The sequence below is a fragment of the Cynoglossus semilaevis genome, chromosome 19 (genome assembly GCF_000523025.1).
Source record: "Cynoglossus semilaevis isolate Cse_v1.0 chromosome 19, Cse_v1.0, whole genome shotgun sequence".
NCBI lineage: Eukaryota > Metazoa > Chordata > Actinopteri > Pleuronectiformes > Cynoglossidae > Cynoglossus > Cynoglossus semilaevis.
In genome coordinates, this window is record NC_024325.1 from 1703255 (window position 1) to 1714135 (window position 10881).

General features: G+C 42.9%; 1 protein-coding gene across 1 annotated transcript in view; it reads right to left on the reverse strand.

The window, feature by feature from the left end:
- Positions 1–10881, reverse strand: part of nrip1b (nuclear receptor interacting protein 1b) — a 48070-nt gene that overhangs the window by 32522 nt on the left and 4667 nt on the right. The gene's annotated exons all lie outside the window — the stretch shown is intronic.

The window sequence follows — 10881 nt, forward strand, 5'->3', positions numbered from 1 at the left end:
GGCCCCCTGTCGGTCCGTGGAGGCATTGTAAGTGGTTTCTTCACCTTTTAATTCTAATGTCTACCCAGCAGTTTTATGAGGTGCTGTACTGTACTTGTGAAACGCTCAAATGAAGACTGAGTTTATATTTTCTACACTAACAAATTACAAGCAAGTTCACGCGAAACATGAAGCCTGGGTAGGTTTCAGCTGCAAATGTTGCTGTTAATACTAATGCTGGGCCCAACACAAATAACTTATTAATGTCTTTTTTTAAATGGTTTAATTCATAAAGACAAATTTTGTTTATGAATTGGAATAAACCAACAACCTGGCTTGACTTTTCTTCACAGAAAAATAGATCTTGTCTTTGTTTTAAAACACAAAATAATTCCAGAGTGAACAAACTGCTGTTTAAGATGAGCTCTTGTAACCAAATAACAACTGCAACACAAAAGGGGCAGAAAATCTTTGTTCTGTTGTTGCAATAACATTAAGGTAACAATACTCACCTTAACTGGTCCTACAGTGTAAACACGAGACAACAACCTCAAGCTGAAAGAGATGCTTTTCTCTTGCTGTATATTAGGACTAAACTCCAGTTAAAGTACTTGGTTCCTGGCAAACGTTCTTGCAGTGGAAGCAGGCCTTTATTTTTGTTTGTTTTTTTCAACTTAGCAGAATTGTTAATGTCCCCATCACACTTGAGGATATCCACACCCTTGTTTGTTATGCACACCGTTGTTTGTTATGGAATTAACAAGGCAAAGTAAGTACATGTAAAACATGTTATCCACAGCAAGAGGTAAAATTAGGACATCAGCTACATCTAATGTCACTTGAATATTTCACCAAAGAAGAACAGCTTAGGGAATTTATCACAAACTGACATTTGGAACTATTACAGTACAGTTTTATAATAAAACTACAACACTAGTTAATGTAGAGGACATGCATCAAAATCTTTAATGCAAGCTCCACAGTAGATCGTATCCTATCAGGAAAAGTAGGTTATCCAATTGGTCTCTCAGTAAAATGCAGAATTAAGTAAGACGTGCCCTAACTAAACTTTTGGTCAAAGTCTAAATAAATCATTCGGCGCCTTACTGGAGTGGGTCCAGAATATGTGCATTAAAGAATATATCTTTCACAGTAGCAGAGATTTACTGCAGGCCTCAGCACACAGAGTCCAAGTGGAGGAAATGAGGAGCATAAAAGACATGGAGGTGCCCTTGAACAAGGCACCGTGGCAGCTTCCAGGTGAGAATGTGTCACCAGAGTGTGAAACAGGGTGTCATTCACAAACAGCAGATGCACTCGTCAGGACTTCTTAATTTAGTTTTGCGATTGTTTGTTTGTTTGTTTCCATTCAGAATACATTTTATTGAAGAACCAATGAAGAAGAGCTCCCTCGCTGAGAACTGTGCTCCAAATTTTTCTATCAAGAAACTCCTCCCCCAACTCCTTTCTTTTCTGACATCTTGTGCTAATCTGTGCTATCAGGTTTGCTGGCCTGCAGTCTGTCATCTCTATAAGGCCTTGAACAAAAAGTCTCCAAGGACCTGGGGAACATCAGTGTTCTCATGAACAAGAACACAACAACATAACCTAGTTCTACCCATCTTCCCTATCCCAGTCTGTGTATCTCTTTACAAGTGTGTGTGTGTGTGTGTGCGTGCGCGCGTGTGGGTGGGTGGTTGCTCCTCCCCCCTCTCTCCTGTGCCATCACATCATGCTGTGTTATTGGCCGCCTGTATTCAGGTCGGTTGGAAGCCGTGCTTTCTAACCTGCTGTAACCCCACCGTGGTGTTTAAACAGTAATTCAGTTCATTGCCAGTAGTATAAACAGAGGTGGCACTCAATGTGTCATTCAGGTAAATTGGATAGTTTTCTTTTACAAGGCTGTTGTTCACACTAGATGTTACCTGCAATTTGCATTTTGAGTGCAACAGCAGTTAAAAGTCTGATCAAAGTCCTCGGCAAAGTGCTATTCATAAAAAGTAGATGTCAGTGTGTTTACTGTTGTCGTCTGATCACACCATAAGCCTCGCCGGAGACCAGGGAGATGTTTAGCATTTCACCGTTAACTTCAGGCTAAAGTCAGATGAGCAGACTGACCTGGTAATTTCTTTGGTATCTCCACTTGTGACCTGAGCTGGAGTGACCTTTCAACTCTGCACTCTCACCCCTAGAATGCCACATGAGTGGGGATACAATGTCCTTCCTTTCTTTCCTTCCCCCAACCAGAACATGTTGAACTTTGCCCTTGACGTCTTTCTCAGAAATGTGGTTCAGAAAACTTTGTCCTTTGACCTGGAGTATATGGGAAGATCATTTTGTCAAGACTGTTTATGTATAAGGTTGAACACATTCTTCTTGGAGCTAGGCAGAAAAAGGCAGATTGCAGATGTTAACTGGCTGCTTTGTTTGTACTACAGCTGCAGCCCAGGGAACAAAGGAGGTGGAGAAAATAGGAAAAGTGTGGCGCATTATAATGGGAAAGGTCAACAAGTGTTAAAAACACCATTAGAAGTAGAACTCTGATGTTTTACAAGATTCATTTTTACAATCATGTTAACACATGTTACACCGGGGGTGTCAAAGCACTACTGCATTTTAGATTTTCCAACAGAACCTAAGCAATAAAAACTTCAGATTCAGTGAAAGAACTGATCCTTTCTTTGTCTTCTAAAAACAGTTCTGACAGTTACAGGAAGAGTAGAAGATACTATTGAAAACACACGATGTTACCTTTTCTAACTGCCAACAAAAGCCAACAAAAGCCTGAAGGTAAAAAACTTTTTTCCTCCTCAAGATTTGTCATTATGATGTCTGTAGATCATCAAACTAAATTAATCAAATGAATACACCTTATGGTGTATCCTGTTTTATTCACATTAACTGGCACATGCAGCTTGTGTGTAGTGTATTTGAATTTTAATGAAGTATATATACTGACATGAAACATACAGTATATCCTGATGTAATATATAATGAAGACCATTACATTAAAGAAGAAGTATCGTGTCCATGAATGTAAAACCACACTTTAAAATTACATCCAAACACAATAGTCTGTCTCTATTACCATAAATCTTTAAACGAACTCAGTGATGCATTCACTGTCATCATACTGCTGCATGTGTCAGGTCCTCTCTTACTGGACTACAATGTGTCATGATGTTTCACCCGTCCTGTGACCTCTCAACGTAATCAGAGAGAGAAGGAATTTAAAATGATTCACAGAGAAAATATTAACAGCATATTAACTGGACAGGTTTTATATATATATATAAATAAGGCACATTTGACAACTATCTAGAAACAAATTTAAAGACACATGGTGAAAGTCGGTGTAATGTTATCTATTGTATTTCAGGCATTTTAAATTGAGATATAGAGAACTGAGAATAGATTCAGTGGCTATATTGTCTCTTTCTAAACCATTGTTTCCCAAAGACTGGGTCGCGACCCTCCGGTGGGTCGGAATAGTTTTTTTTAAGGGTCGTCTCACATCATCTTGTTGAAACGCTGTGCCACGGCTAGGCTCTTATTGGACAATCCGTCTGTCAATCACAATCATATTTGCCACCACTTTTTAACACATTTCAACAACTATTTTTCCTCAAATGCCTTTGCAACTTACGAAAGCTACACAAGACCTGAAACTCTTACTGTTACTGTTCAACTGCTTTTTCTTTATGAAAATTTCGAGAAGATACGTCAGGTGAAGGTTAAATAATAAGTTCACCGCGTGGTAATCAATCACACAGACATTATGATATGTATATTGAGATCAACAGATCATACAACAACTACTAACAACTACATTGACGGACTCTTAACCTTCGTTAAAGTGTCAGAGGATTTCAGGTTCCTATCAGTTCTGCAGCCGCATTCTCCGGGCCGAGCAGTGCAAACAGAAAAGAGTTCTCGATTCAGACGCCTGATTGTCTCCCAGAGAAGGAACTGCAGTGTCAGGAGACATTAACCCTCTGACCTTTGACCTCTGTTCCCCAATACCAGCCACGGTGTCTTCCAAGGTTTAAAGTGAAGGAGTGCCCCCTTGGGGAGGAGGCAGGTGCAAGCTGCAGTGGGAGGGCACACTGGTAGTCACACCACACTGTGACCTTTGAACTGCAGTGAGTGTGAGGTGGTTGTGACATTCCTCACGTTTACAGCTGCAAAACAGACCAAACCAAAACTCACATGACGCAGCAAATCATGCACAGAGAGACACAGATGAGGCATGTTCGGATTCGTCCGGCACTGTACTTATATTACAGCCTGTAGAGGGCAGGCTCTTTGAATCAATCAGTAAACCATCTGTTAAATGTACAATAATGTGATTTACAATGAATGAATCATCTAGTAGTGAAAACAAAGGTCAACCAATACGACTCTAAAGCTAAAGTAGGTATTTTTGGTATGTCAGCCATCTTTTCTGTTTCCTCTGGCTCATTACAAGAGACTGTGAACTACCACTGCTCAGCTCAGCAGTACATGGCCATAATTTGAAGTTTCGTCGTATGTTTAGATTTCTTTTAATTTCTCTGCAATCAGACGTTACAACAGGTCTTCTTCCTCACCTCCATAACTAAAGAAAATCTTCCATTTTCATTATGCCGCCAGTGAACCGTTGTTTCTGTTCTTCCAACAACACTTGTGATGCTACAGTAGGACGATCCTATTCAAACGACCCAGCAGTTTGTATCTTGACATCCTATGATGTAGGACATGTCCTAACATAATGACCAACTTCCCTCCTGTCATTCATTAACTTGGGAAACTGTCTGTACTGGTGCAGCCAGCTACAGATGTACAGTAGAAGAAAAATCCTGCCCTTTGTTTAAAATAAACAGACAAGAGTGATTACGAGTGGATTAGGGCAGACATGCTAAACAGGCATCTCCGTAAATATTCCACCTTCGTCCTTGAAGTGTGTCGGGGAGATGAAACTCTGTCTGATGGACAAGAGAGATAATTCCAGTACAACACATCACCGCGCTGAGAGAGAAGATACATGAAAGTCACAGCTGCCACTGTCAGAAGGCACGGAAAATACTGAATACAGTGACCCCATCAACCTTTCTGCACGTTATCGTCTCATCACACACGCACGCTCAGTTCATTCTGTCAAAGATTTTAATTTGCACAGTTGGGAAAAGAGCTTCAGGTGAGCAACACTATATTTGACTGAGGTCACTGTGCATGAGACATTGACAAATGTCTTCTGGGCTATTGATGCCCAGACAGTTGATACTACGGTCACTGTTCAGGTATGTCTGTGTTATTTAGTGCAGCGGCTCCGTGCGAGTTGAGTTTCTGTGAAGAGCCGGAGAGTTGCCTGTAAGGATCTCCACTCACCGCAGCTCTCTGCAAAGGGATATCTTCATGTTAGCCTCACAATAGGGATGGTGTCTGCTTTCCCATTCAACAGTTTCAACAGTCGGCTACTGGTAGGGAGAAAAATGGGCTTCATAAACACCTACGGTTTCAAAAAAAAAAAAAGAGAGAAAATCTCCAAGGCCATCTAGCCCGGAGCTGTTTTGTTAAGGCGTGAAACCGCAGAGATGTCATTTAATACCTCACATGACCTGAACTCAACTCACACGGCATGTGAGTTGAGCGCAGAGGTGAAACTCCTGGTGTGACACACGCACTTATTAGACTCACTGTTCATTTCATCATTTTGCCTACATTTAGCAGAGCAAATGTTCTGCCAGGAAATCAATTGTGAGACAGCTGACAGCAGTGGGAATGTTTGCAGCTCCCCGCGCCTGTCCTCATATTTAATGCTTAACCCATACGCACTCGCTCTGAAAATGGGAAAAATCAAGAGGAATTTTGAAGTTGTTTTTGGATCACTGTCAAAGTGTGGTAAAACAGGTCACTGCGTAAGAGGGGGGAGGGTGTTGGGGGGGCGAAAGAGATAGAGAGAGACAGAGGGAGGGAGAGCGAGTTCACGCATGTGAACAGGATCACAGGCAAGACTAGGTCGGCTCCTGCGTGGCTAAGTTCCTTCACGTCCCCCTGTAACATGCACTGGCCCTGCATCTTGTTGACCTAGTTGATGCTCTCTCACTAATCCCTGACGTTTCTGCGGGTGGTCGTCTGGGTGGAGCCGTCCTCCTGTTTCCTCTGCATTTGAATATCAGATTGCAAAGGCGGGGCCTTTTAAAAGGAGAAAAAAAAAGCATCTCTAACTGCCAAGGGATTTAACTGGAACGCCTGCCAACACAACACGCTATGTTTTTTTAGCGCTCCCTGCACCTCCCCCATCTCTCTTTTGCCTCCCTCGTTTTCCCTCTCTCCATCTCTCATATGCGATCACGGGCTGCTTTTCTTTCATCCACTTGTCAGACATGAAAGAAACCCATATTTTTTTTACTGATATTGACCCACTAGTTCAAAGTGATACTGATACTTTCATTGTGTTTGTGCATGCAAGTCAGTGTGTGTGTGTGTGTGTGTGTGTGTGTGTGTGTGATCATGTAGCCGTCCACTGTTATCAGTGCTGCCCTCTCATCTTACACATGTAACAAGAGTTTTCCCTCTGACACTCAGCTGACATCTTGGCTCCTTGTATGAGGTTTTATAACTTGTGTTTGGGCGATTCCGTTACTCTTCCACCTCGTGCTTTATGGTTCTTCTAACACCCAGGATCGAGTCAAAGGCTGTGCTGCTCTTAAATGTGCCATCTTTTTTTTTCATGTTTTGAAAAATATTGGGCTTCAAGGAACTGTAAGGGGAGAGGGGTCAAATTTATAAAAGCTTTAAATGTGTGGGTTTGGTTATCGCGTGTACATTAATCAATGGTAAATGAATAACTGATCTGTGCCTAAAGTGTTGTTCTGGTTTCATACTGGACGAGCAGCTTTGTTTGGCTCAGACTTTACTGGAAGGACACAGCGGCAGCTGAGCCCAAAGAGTCAAATATCAGGGACAGAGGCACCTTTACTGTCCTCTGCCACAGCTCAGTGTCCCTGGGCCCTCGTCCTTCCTCCACCCATCCAGCAGCAGTCATTCCCACGGGCCGTACATCCTATTGACTCTGCTCACTCATTATCAGATCAACGTGGAACACACTGGGGCACTTTAACCCACCCTGTTTACGCAATCACACAACCTGGCGCAGACACACACACATGTTCACACACACACACACACACACACATGCGTGCAGGTGCCTCCTGTGTGTACTCACACCAGTCGTTCGTCCACTGCTACGCAGAGCAGCAACTCTAGCCTCAAACCCGCAGCAGGCCACTGAGTAAGTCTTCTGTGGGATAGAGTTTCAGCCTTGCTGCTGGAGCTCAACACCCATTGGAGCGACTTCTCCACAGATGCTGGCGGACGTCCCGAGGGACGGCCTCGGCTTCCCAGCATCCCTCCTGCTGATTGTCACTAACTGTGTTGACATAAATGTAGTGTGGACACTAATGAGCTGCCAACCAAAAACCACCGTCAGCCCCCCTTATGTCCTGTCACTAACAGATGGCAGTGAATCTTAAGTCGTTTGTCTAACAGCAGATCAAAGCCTGCGATTCACTGTATTTGATTAGTTGGAAAAGCTGAAACGCATCACACTGACACCGGGACGCGGCGTGGACACGTAGAGTCCACGCTGACCCTATTGCAGTTATTTAAATTCATGACAGGTACCAGGCAGTGTAACAGCCATGTAGGCACAAAGCCTGTACAGCTAATGTTTATTGATAGCAAAGCCTATATAGGCTGTAATTATTTCAAGGCACTGTGGGAAGGCTTAGTTTCAATGTCTGCATGTGTGTGTGTGTGTGTGCGTGCAGGTGCCTCCTGTGTGTACGTGTGCACCGCCTGGCTGTTTGTTTGTGTCACACAAAAAACAGATTAGTGAAAACACCGAGGTAAAATAAGCAGCCTGACCTTGCTCTGAAACTGAAAGGCAATCCTCTGAATGATCCGTGGGTCAGTAGCTTTGTCCTTCAGACAGTTAAAGTCTATCCTTCTCATCCCCTCCCTCCCTCCCTCCCTCCCTCACCCTGCCTGTCTCACTATTTCCTCCTCCGTCTCTCTCTCTCTCTCTCTCTCTCTGACTCTCTCTTTCTCTCGTGCACTTGTATTCACACTGAACCCCCTCACGGCTCATCCACCCCCCCCACCCCCCTTTATTTTCCCCATCACTCCATGCTCATGCACCAACAGTACTCGGAACTTCTGACACGCATGTTGTTGTTTCATGTCTGCACTTTGAGCACGGCTCTTGGTGTTATTTTAAGACGTGACTGTTCCTCGTGACACTGATGTGTCTGATCTGCTGCTATAGCACCTCAAAGGCAGACGAGCGCCAGAGGAGGCAGCACATGCTACCGGCCATATTAAAGACTTCATGATGGGGTGTCAGGTGAGAGCTGGCTCCACCCCCATCTCACCACCATCAACACTTCATACGTATGTAGGTTATGTCACATTTCTCCTACGTTGTCACACTGACATTTATGTGTTGTCACTCAGTGATAACCAGTTAAATAGTATATATAATATATATCTTATTTCAAAATAAACCTGATTTATACAGTGTCCTCGTTTACACACGATGGCCAAATTCTGTTGTGCAGAAATACACAACAAACGTGATAATTACCTGTTGTCCAGTTTGTAAACAATCAGTTTGAAAACAGTATAACGATGGGAGGGGCTTAGATCCATCTTAGTCTCCACACTACATTATTGCACTTAAATCGAATCGAGCTTTTTGGCTTTGACAGGAAGCCGTGTTCTGCTGATGTGTCTCAACCTAACCCCCGCAGGTCCACTTGGCAACACCTGCAGCATGTTTTTAAACAAAACTGGAGTCATTTATGTGGAAATGGAGATTTTGGCTGCTGCTCCTCGTCCATTCTAACATTATGTTCTAACTGTTGGCTACCATTTCTGCTCCAGCAATGTACACCTCACCAGGGACGCCAGCTGAGCGCTGTGACAGCATTGACATAGTGTCCAGAGGTATGCAGGTCTGACAGTGATAGACGGAGAAGTCCTGTGGCCCGAGAAACCACTGGTTGTTCCTGTTACAGCAGTGTGAGACCAGCCCATGTTTCACTGTGAATGTTTTTGTCATTTGATTTACTTATTAATAGCTACCAAATAACTCTCTTTTATTCACTCATCCTCTTCCTCCTCTTCCACTTAATCTTTGTCAGGGTCACGGGGGCCGTTGACAGTCATGCCTACAGTCGAATCAGAGTGTCACACCAACCTAATCCCTAATCTGCATGTTTCTGGACAGTGGAGGAAACTCACACACACACTGGAACAACATGCTTTCTTCACAGAGAAAGACCAAAGGTCAAATTTGGGAACCTTCTTTCTCCGACCACATCTACTCCAGCATAAACATAAGACCTCAGGATAATAAAATATTCAATTTTTTCTTTATGATTTGAATATTCACCAATATGTTATAGCATGGGTTAATGTCTCTCTCTCCCTGATGTAGTTATGCAGACATTGTAAAAGAAGGAACATTAACCCAAATCATCAGCAGCCAAACCAAAAACATCATGCTGCATCATGCTGCAGGTTATACAGTCCATGAAGATTTACTCCAGCCTTCCAGGTTCACCAAGTCAACAAATCATTCAAAGGGTTAATCCCTGGATAATGAGGCAACATTAGCATGTGTTCAACTGCCAGAGATGGACAGGAGGAGGCAGTGTAGGAAAGTAACGTTAAGTGTAACTGTAAATATTCTGTTTTCTGTATTAACATGTGTTAATTAATAATAAATTGAAGCTTCATGCTTTGACAAAACACAACATACTGATTTGACAAAATCCAAGCAGCCACAAAAACATATTTTCAACAATTTTGGGAGTGACACCGGTGACTTTTGCGCAGATCAGATTAGCTACAGCCTCCCTCCTGTCCCAAACTGGCACTGATGCAGAGACAGACGTTTCTTTTTCTAACCGTGACCTTTAAGCTGTGGCGGGTCTGCCTTCTGCCCACAAGAATAACCTTTGTGTGGATATCACAAACAGAAGGCATCCATCATTCTGAAATTCATAACCCAGCGAGCACCACTGCCTCGCCTTTTTATGGCACCGACAGCCAGTCGAGTTACACTTTACACTCAGACTCACGTGGTAAACCAAACAGTGGGAATGGATCCTGATCCAACACAGTGATGCTACATACATACATACATACATATATATATACTAGAGGCTTCCGAATATAGAGGCTTTATATCCATCATAAAAATGGCAGCACTGATGATCCATACATTCAACTCTGTCTTAAGGTGGTAACCCATCATTAGTGTCACCAATTCAGTGTGAAATATAGTCGCCGTCGCCTGAGTCATGTCACTGAATAATGGACAGAAAAGTGAGGTGGTGTCACATAAAGCTGCCCTTCGACTTTTGGGAAATAAAATATTATCGCTTCATAATTTCTGACATTTTTGCTGATATTTGGTTTGTAGGAGTACGTGGAGCGGAGGCTGCTTTTGTACCACAACGACGTGTTCTTTGAGAATGTGAATGGTGTGGACGTGACGTCCGAGGCATATAGACTTCTGATAATCATAATCATAAAAGTCAAAAGTATACAAAATAAATATTTGAGTTAAAAAAAAAACATGAAAAAAAAACCAAACCTGACAGGAAGAGTGTAACACACTACTGCATAATGCAGTTATTAGGCAGAAAATAACATTCAATAAACAAACAAAGCCATTTTCCCTATAGATTTCCTGCAGCGTGTGTGAAGCCGTGGCTCCCGTCCACTACAGGTTGTTATTGTGGCTGCAAATAAAGCTGCGTTGGCTCTTATGTTAAAAAAAGTGCCCATCGTTATTAGAGAACATAGGCGCCCCCACCCGTCATCCCACTCCACCCAACGCCCCACCCCCCC